Source organism: Apodemus sylvaticus, chromosome 7 (genome assembly GCF_947179515.1).
Source record: "Apodemus sylvaticus chromosome 7, mApoSyl1.1, whole genome shotgun sequence".
NCBI lineage: Eukaryota > Metazoa > Chordata > Mammalia > Rodentia > Muridae > Apodemus > Apodemus sylvaticus.
The window spans coordinates 92,160,757-92,170,981 of NC_067478.1; positions in this window are offsets into that span (position 1 = coordinate 92,160,757).

Below are 10,225 nucleotides of genomic sequence, written 5' to 3' on the forward strand. Positions count from 1 at the left end.
TCAGGAATCATGCATTAGAACCACAAAGTGTGTATGTTCAAGTACTTCCTAGGTGCTTGCATTGTGAGGATTCTAGTTGGAGAAACCCTTGCATTGACACTACTAAAACACCCCAGAAATAATAGCAATAAAGCATTTGGGATTATTAGTTTCAGGCCTATAAACTATGATATTTTCACAATACTAATTCTAATGATTCATGAGCATGGAAAGTTTTTCCATCTTCTCATTACAACCTAGGTTTCTTTAACAATATTTTAGAGTTTGTATTATGCCACAATGGCTCCAGTAGATTCTGTGAGACAAAGTTTTACAGACTGAGGTGAGAAATGTCTCCTGGAGCCCTTCAGAACACCTCTATTCAGAAGCCGAAAATCTCATTTCCAGTTTGCTTTACTCCTGAACTCTCCCCCTTCTTAGTAGCCAGGACTAAGAAAAACCAAGCAAATTAAGATATAAAAGAATCCATCTTGAAGTCATTAGCCAGAAAATTCTGCAATGCTTTGCTCCAGTTGTTTACATAATTACATTTACCTCCCAACAGTATATAAATGAAGTATGGCTCTGACACTATGGTATGAAAAGCATTATTTAGCACAGTGGTATAAATATATTTCATGTGTCTTGACTGTATTTTGGCTTATAAGTCATTGGACATAATATAAAAGATATAATGTTATTAAGAAGAGGTTAGTTTAACAAGTTTCTTTTGTTTTTTTGACCCTCATAGTTACCCTTGCAGGACAGTTTGATTTGAAACAATAGGCCCAGACTAGAAGATATTTACATCTGAAGAACCTTATACATTGTCCTCACTGAACATGTGGGTGTTAGGCAAATTAGAAATAATTTACATTTGAGTTCTTGCAAAGCTCAGTGCTGCCTTAATGGAAGCTTGTGAGAAACTGCTTTTCTCTTGTAGACCCCACCTAGGGGATCTTTGGCCAAAACAACATTCTTAACTTAACCAGGTGTGATTCAGGATGCAGTTCATACTTATTACTCAAGGAGACTCATTTAGACTTGGAGTTTGACAAAACGTCCTTAAAAATCTCTTTAAAAGTTTATATCAAGAAGATTGATGTTGTCTGTGTCTGTGTTCGAGCTTCTAAATTTGTTTCAGGAGAAAACATTTTTCCTGGTTGATTTTATACTTCCTTGTGCCAAATGGTTATGCTAATTGTTCCTTTAGTCTGTTTTAATGTATACATCTTTTGATATGTAAATGTCAATCCCTCATGCTTAAAGGCTCTTATCTCAAAACAGACAAATACACTCAGATCCAAAAACCACCTCTGCATCTGGTGTCTGTGTGTCATTTCTGAATCTGTGCCTTCCTGGACGAAAGGAATCCTGGTTATCCTGCAGCTGAGTTTGGATTGCAGCAGTATTATGTCTTTTATGTCTGTCATTTGCTTAGAGTTATCCCAAGATATATTGTGGAGTTATAGTGAAAGATATTGTGTTTCCAGATTTCTTTCTTTATCAGTTTGTCATTTGTATATATTCAGTTTACTTGGTGTGTGTGTGTGTGTGTGTGTATGTGTGCTAATTTTGTATTCTGAAAATGTTTATCAGATATGGAAATATCTTTGTGGGGTCTTTGGGGTCTCCTATCTATAAAATATTATATTCAAATAAAGGTATTTTGGCTTCATTTTCCTACTTGTATGACCATAATCTTCAACTGTCTTATTGCTATGATTTTAAATACTATATTGAATGGGAATGGAAGAAGTGGCTAACCTTCTCTTGATTTTAGTGGATATGCTTTGTATTTTTCTTCATTTAGAGTGATGTTAACTATGGACTTGTGGAATTTCTATATAAATTTCCTTTATTATGTTGAAGTTTGTGCATTGTATCCTAGTTTCTCCAGGACTTTTATCATGAAGAGACGCAGGATTTTGTCAAAGGCCTTTTCTATATTTAACGAGATGATCCGATTTATTTTGTGGTTTTAGTTGTTGTTTTGTTTGCTTTTTGTGGTTCATTATTATGATTGATTAATGTGTGTTAAAACAGCCCCGGAATCTCTGGGATGATGTCAATGTGATCATAGTGGACAATTTTTTGATGTGTTCTTGAATTTGATTTTATTATATTTTACTGATATTATTTTGAACCTATATTTGTGAAAAATATTGGTATATAATATTCCTTCTTGTCGAGCCTTTAAAATTTTGGTATCAGGAAAATAAAGTGGCTTCATAAAAAGAATTCAGAAATGTTCCTTCAATTTCTTTTTTGTAAAATAATTTAAGGAGAATTAGTATTAATTTTTCTTTCACTTTCTGATAGAATTCTGCACTGGATTTGCCTAGTTCTTGGCTTGTTTTCAGTCATGAGATTTTTAAAACTCCCACTGTTTCTTCATTACAAGTTATTGGTTTAATTTGTTTACTCGTCGAAAAGATATGGGAAATAAAAATGGTCTAAACATTTTTTAAGCAGCCAATTTCACAACAAGTTTATGAAAATATCTGGTAGTTCTGTAAATGGGTAGAAACGGAGATAATCACATGATCTAGCAGTTATACATAAATATATACTAAAGAGTTGAACATAAATGTAATAACATTCATAACACCATCAATCTTAATGCATGAAGCATAAATTCAAGCCAAATTTGCATTATTTAATGAATGAAAGAACAAATTATCATGTCACCATATATTAGAATTCTATTCTGGTTTTAAAATATTAAATATTGTTTTACTCTTTAGTATAAATGAACTTTGAATATATATTGCTAATATATTGAGAAAACCCTACATGTATCATTTAACTTAATAGATTTTTCACAATTAAAAAATACACAAAAATAAAATAAAACAATAGTAAGATTTATTTTGCCTTGGGTTCATAGTAAACTGGAGAACTGTCTTCAAATTAATCTAGACTGTATCTGATTGGAAAGGTTAGCTTTTCCAATTGTAAAATGGAACAACAATACATTGTAAAATGATGTTTGTAAGTATTTCAAGTGTACCAATTTTCAGCTTGGAATATAACCACAGGGAATGAGCTTTCTCCTTTTCCCACATCTTCGGGACTTGCCTTCACTGCCTATGCAGCAACAAGTCACATACAGCCATTTATCCTCTAACACTCAATTAAAAGGAGCAGATTAATATATATGCACATATAAATATATTTAATGTAATAACAATTGATAAAGAGTACATGAATTTGAAAGAGAGCATGGAGAGGTCTAGAGAGGGTCAGTAGGAAGGAAAAGGAAGAGAAACATGTTGTATTTAAAATATTAGGTCAAAAATAAACAAACAATAATCCAGATTAATGGTGCGTGCCTTTAATCCCAACACTTGGGAGGCAGAGGCAGAGGCAGAGGTAGAGGCAGGTGGATTTCTGAGTTTGAGGCCATCCTGCCCTACAGAGTGAGTTCCAGGACAGTCAGGGCTACATGGAGAAACCCTGCCTTAACTCCCCACCCATCCCCTCAAAAAAAGTGAAAAGCAGAATATAGAGTCCATCCAGTGAAGCAAGTATGGGAAGATGGACAAACAATTTTGGTGAGATTTGCTCCCCAAAGAAAATCTAAATATATTTAGACCAAACTGCTAACTACATCAACTCAATTGTTTCTTTAAAAACTTTTCAGACCTTAAACAATGAATTGTGTTAGAGTTTTTACATCTGCAACAGTAAAAGCACTAATAACTGCATGTATCAATTGACAATATTTAAAAATAATATATTCATGCCCAGGGTAGGAAGGAAAAAACACAGGCATAATGTAAGATTCATAATTATTTTCAGGTGTTAGACATGACTGGTGTTCCCCAAAGACATGCTGACAACCCAGGATTATTTTTAAAGATGGAAAAGTATTCTTTATATTATAAGATAATATATAATGATAATTAATAAAGCATATATTGAAGATGAAGGGCATGCAAACAACATAACTTCCAATTTAAGTACACATAGCAGAATGAAATGGGACAAAAAAAAAAAAAGCTTCCCTGAAAAAGAGCTACCCACTGAGAATTTCTTTGTTGTTTAAATGCAGAAAAAGTTAAACTGAATTTTGATCAATACATTTTCCTACTCAGGGTTTTTCTAAGGGCAACTTTAACATCTTTGTTCCTGAAGCTATAGATTAAAGGATTCATCATAGGAACCACAATAGTGTAAAAGATGGAAGAAATTTTTCCCTCATCCATAGACCCAGCAGAGGAGGGCTGAAGATACATAAATGTGCTTGATCCAAAAAACAGAGAAACAGCAAATATATGAGAACTGCTGGTACTGAAGGCTTTGTATCTGCTCTCAGTGGACCTCACTTGGAATATGTTACAAAGAATGAAGCCCTAAGAAGTAAGAATGATGGCAGTAGGAACAATAATACCCTTTCCTGCTACAATGAACAGCTCTATTTCATTGACATAAGTGCTGGTGCAGGAGAGCTGCAGTAAAGGGAGGAGGTCACAGAAATAGTGATTGATGGTGTTCCCCTCACAAAAGGTTAGTCGAAGCATGCAACCAGTGTGAATCATGGCACCCAAAATCCCATGAAATATGAACCAAACATAAGATAGCAGCCAAAAAGAAAATCAGAAGTAGAAACAACTAAGAAAACTCAAAGGGAGACAACTTTGGAGATAGAAAGCCTTGGGAAGAAATCAGGGGACATAGACGCAAATATCAACAACAGAATACAAGAGATAGAAGAAAGAATCTCAGATGCCGAAAATACCATAAAAACCATGGACTCAACAGTTAAAGTAAACACAAATGCAAAAAGCTTGTAACCCAAAATATCCAGGAAATCCAGGACACAATGAGAAAACCAAACCTAAGGATTATAGGCATAGTTGAGAGTGAAGATTTACAACTTAAAGGGCCAGCAAATATTTTCAATAAAATTATGGAAGAAAACTTCCCTAATCTAAAGAGAGAGATGCCCATGAATATACAAGAAGCCTACAGAACTCCAAACAGAATGGACCAGAACAGAAATACTTCCTGTCACAAAATAATCAAAACACCAAATGTACTAAACAAAGAAAGAATACTAAAGGCAGTAAGAGAAAAAGGCCAAGTAACATATAAAGAAAGACCTATCAGAATCATAGCAGACTTTTCACCTGAGACTATGAAGTCTAGAAGATCCTGGGCAGATCTTATGCAGACTTCAAGAGAACACAAATGCCAGCCAAATCTATTATATCCAGCAAAACTCTCAATCACCATAGATGGAGAAATTAAGATATTCCATGACAAAATCAAGTTTACCCAATATCTATCCACAAACCCAGCCCTACAAAGGATAATAGGAGGAAACCACCAATACAAGGAGGGAAACTTCACCCTGGAAAAAGGAAGATAGTAACCTTTCATCAAACCCAAAAGAAGTTAACCAATCAAATTTAAAAAATAACATCAAAAATGAAAGGAAGTAACAATCAGTATTCCTTAATATCTCTTAACATAAATGGACTCAATGCCCAATAAAAAGACATAGACTAACTGACTGGATACATAAACAGGACCATACATTTTGCTGCTTACAGGAAACACACCTCAGGGTCAAAGACAAACACTACCTTAGAGTAAAAGCCTGGAAGACAATTTTACAAGCAAATGGTCTCAGGAAACAAGCTGGAATAGCCATTTTAATATCAGATAAAATTGACTTTCAACCCAAAGTCATCAAAAGAGACTCTGAGGGACACTTCTTGTTGGTCAAAGGAAAAATACAACAAGAAGAACTCTCAATCCTGAACATCTATGCTCCAAATGCATGGGCACCCTCTTTCGTAAAAGAAATTTTATTAAAGCTCAAAGCACACATTGCACCTAACACAATAATTGTGGGTGACTTCAACACTTCACTTTCCTCAATGGACCGATCAGGAAAACAGAAACTAAACAGGGACACAATGAAACTAATTGAAGCTTTGGACCAAGTAGATTTAACAGATATAAATAGAACATTCAATCCTAAAGCAAAAGAATATACGCTTTTCTCAGCACCTCATGGTACCTTCTCCAAAATCGACCATATAATTGGTCACAAGACAGACCTCAACAAATATAAGAAGATCGAACTAATCCCATGCCTCCTATCAGATCACTATGGAGTAAAAGTGGTCTTCAATAGCAACAAAAACAACAGAAAACCCACATACACGTGGAACCTGAACAATGTTCTACTCAATGATACGTTGGTCAAGGAAGAAATAAAGAAAGAACTTAAAGACTTTTTAGAACACAATGAAAATGAAAACACAACATACCCGAATCTATGGGATATAATGAAAGCAGTGCTAAGAGGAAAACTCATAGCCCTGAGTGCCTCCAAAAAGAAAATGGAGAGAGCATACACTACCAGCTTAATGACACACCTGAAAGCCCTGGAACAAAAAGAAGCTATTTCACCCAGGAGGAGTAGAAGGCAGGAAATCATCAAACTCAGGGCCAAAATCAATCAAGTAGAAAGAAAGAGAACCATACAAAGAATCAACAAAACCAGGAGCTGGTTCTTTGAGAAAATCAACTAGATAAACCCTTAGCCAGACTGACCAAAGGGCACAGAGACAGTATCCAGATTAACAAACTTAGAAAAGAAAAGGGAGATATAACAAGAGAAACTGAGGAAATTCAAAAATTCATTAGATCCTACTAGAAAAGCCTATAGTCAACACAAATGGAGAATCTGGAGGAAATGGACAGTTTCCTAGACAGATATCTGACACCAAAACTAAATCAGGATCAAATAGATCAACTAAATGGTCCCATAACACCTGAAGAAATAAAAAGGGTCATAGAAAGTCTCCCAACCAAAAAAAGCACGGGACCAGATGGCTTCAGTGCAGAGTTCTATCAGACCTTCATAGAGGACCTAACACCAATACTCTTCAAACTATTCCACAAAATAGAAACAGAAGGAACTCTACCCAACTCGTTCTATGAAGCCACAATTACGCTGATACCAAAACCACACAAAGATCCAACAAAGAAAGAGAACTTCAGGCCAATTTCTCTTATGAATATTGATGCAAAAATACTTAATAAAATTCTTGCCAACCGAATCCAAGAACACATCAAAAGGATCATCCACCATGATCAAGTAGGCTTCATCCCAGGGATGTAGGGATGGTTCAATATAAGGAAATCCATCAATGTTATCTGCTACATAAACAAACTCAAAGAAAAAAACCATATGATCATCTCATTAGATGCAGAAAAAGCATTTGACAAAATCTAGCATCCTTTCATGCTAAAAGTATTGGAAAGAACAGGAATTCAAGGCCTATACCTAAACATCATTAAAGCAATATACAGCAAACCAGTAGCCAACATCAAACTAAATGGAGAGAAACTTGAAGCAATCCCACTAAAATCAGGGACTAGACAAGGCTGTCCTCTCTCTCCATATCTTTTCAATATAGGACTTGAAGTTCTAGCTAGAACAATTAGAAAACATAAAGAGGTCAAGGGGATAAAAATTGGAAAGGAAGAAGTCAAATTATCACTATTTGCAGATGACATGATAGTCTACTTAAGTGACCCGAAAACCTCCACCAGAGAACTCCTACAGCTGATAAACAACTTCAGCAAAGTGGCTGATTATAAAATCAACTCAAGCAAATCAGTTGCCTTCCTATACTCAAAGGATATGGAGGCTGAGAAAGAAGTTAGGGAAACGACACCCTTCAAAATAGCCACAAACAATATAAAGTATCTTGGTGTGACTCTAACCAGACAAGTGAAAGATCTATATGACAAGAACTTCAGGTCTCTGAAAAAGGAAATCGAAGAAGACCTCAGAAAATGGAAAAATCTGCCATGCTCATGGATTGGCAGGATTAATATAGTTAAAATAGCCATCTTGCCAAAAGCGATCTACAGATTCAATGCAATCCCCATCAAAATTCCAACTCAGTTCTTCATAGAGTTAGAAAAAGCAATTCTCAAATTCATATGGAATAACAAGAAATCCAGCATAGCTAAAACTATTCTCAACAACAAAAGAAATTCTGGGGGAATCAGTATCCCTGACTTCAAGCAATACTACAGAGCAATAGTGTTAAAAACTGCATGGTATTGGCACAGTGACAGACAAGTGGACCTATGGAATAGAATTGAAGATCCAGAAATGAATCCACACACCTATGGTCACTTGATCTTCGACAAAGGAGCCAAAAACATCCAGTGGAAAAAAGATAGCCTTTGCAACAAATGGTGCTGGATCAATTGGAGGTCAGCATGCAGAAGAATGCGAATTGATCCATTCTTATCTCCATGTACTAAGCTTCACTCCAAGTGGATCAAGGACCTCCATTTAAAACCAGACACACTGAAACTAATAGAAAAGAAACTGGGGAAGACTCTTGAGCACATGGGCACAGGGGAAAAGTTCCTGAACAGATCACCAATAGCTTATGCTTTAAGATCAAGAATTGACAAATGGGACCTCATAAAATTACAAAGTTTCTGTAAGGCAAAGGACACTATTAAAAGGACAATACGGCAACCATCAAATTGGGAAAGGATATTCACCAACGCCACATCTGATAGAGGGCTAATATCCAATATATACAAAGAACTCAAGAAGTTAGACCGCAGGGAACCAAATAACCCTATTAAAAATGGGGTACAGATCTTAACAAAGAATTTTCACCTGAAGAAATTCAGATGGCCGAGAGACACCTTAAGAAGTACTCAACATCATTATTCATTAGGGAAATGCAGATCAAAACAACCCTGAGATTTCACCTTACACCAGTCAGAATGGCTAAGGTCAAAAACTCAGGAGACAGCAGGTGTTGGCGAGGATGTGGAGAAAGAGGAACACTCCTCCACTGCTGGTGGGGCTGTAAGATGGTACAACCACTGTGGAAATCAGTCTGGAGGTTCCTCAGAAACTGGACATGAGACTTCCAGAGGACCCTGCTATACCTCTCCTGGGCATATACCCAAAGGATTCCCCGGCATGCAATAAAGACACATGCTCCTTTATGTTCATAGCAGCCTTATTTATAATAGCCAGAAGCTGGAAAGAACCCAGATGTCCCTCAAAGGAGGAATGGATACAGAAAATGTGGTATATTTACACAATGGAATACTACTCAGCAATTAGAAACAATGAATTCACAAAATTTTTAGGCAAATGGTTTGATCTGGAAAATATCATCCTAAGTGAGGTAACCCAATCACAAAAGAGTACACATGGAATGCAATCTCTTATAAGTGGATATTAATTAGCCCAGAAGTTCTGAATACCCAAGGCACAAATTGCATAACAAATGACTCCCATGAAGAAGTATGGAGATAGTCCTGATCCTGGAAATGATTGATCTAGCATGGGAGGGGAATATAAGGACAGAGAAAAAGGAGGGAGGTGACTGGAGAAGGGATGGAGAGAAGGGTTATGGGACATATGGGGATGGGGGATCTGGGAAAGGGGAAATCATTTGGAATGTAAACAAAGAATATAGAAAATAAAAATATTGAAAATATATATATATATATATTTAGTAAATTTTAACTCAGGAATTTTGGAGGGGAGTGTGTTAGCCACGTGGAGGTTGAGGAGAGGCCCAGCCATTTATCTAGTTTAGTGATATTAAAAATAAGGCTGCTTGTGTGTCTTTCAGTCATGAATCCTGAGCTCTTGAACAATTGTGAAGCCACTCTGGGCACCTTCTTGGAATTTCTAGTGGCATTTAAAGATTTACCTCTACAGATGTCTACAGTGAAGCTCATGCCATGCACTTAATCCAGAAACAGACTTGGCAAGACTGATGAAATAATGAAGGAGTTACAGATGGCAACCTAATGGTTACATGCCATTGTAACCAATATATAACATTGTAACATAAATTAGGAAAGAAGAGAGTCTTTTTCTACTATAGAGCTTATCAGCATTTGGAGGTTGCTGACAGTTTCATAGAGCTCACAAATAAAATTGTTTAACTTAATCTATAGCTCAATTTTAAAAAATCCCAAAACTGAAAATGTGCATGTCCAAGACAACTTGTGTGTGATTTCTTAGTGCAGGATATGAATAGAATCACTTCTTCAGCCATCCAATTCCGAAGCACATTTAAAGCTATCCAAGTATTCATCCAGTGATACATAGATAGGAAGAGTGTAATTGAGCCATGGGATAGAGAATTTTATATAATAAAGAAGCTTGCAGTTCTGAGATATTTCATTGCTTCAAATGCCCTGAAGCATGCCAAGAGAATGC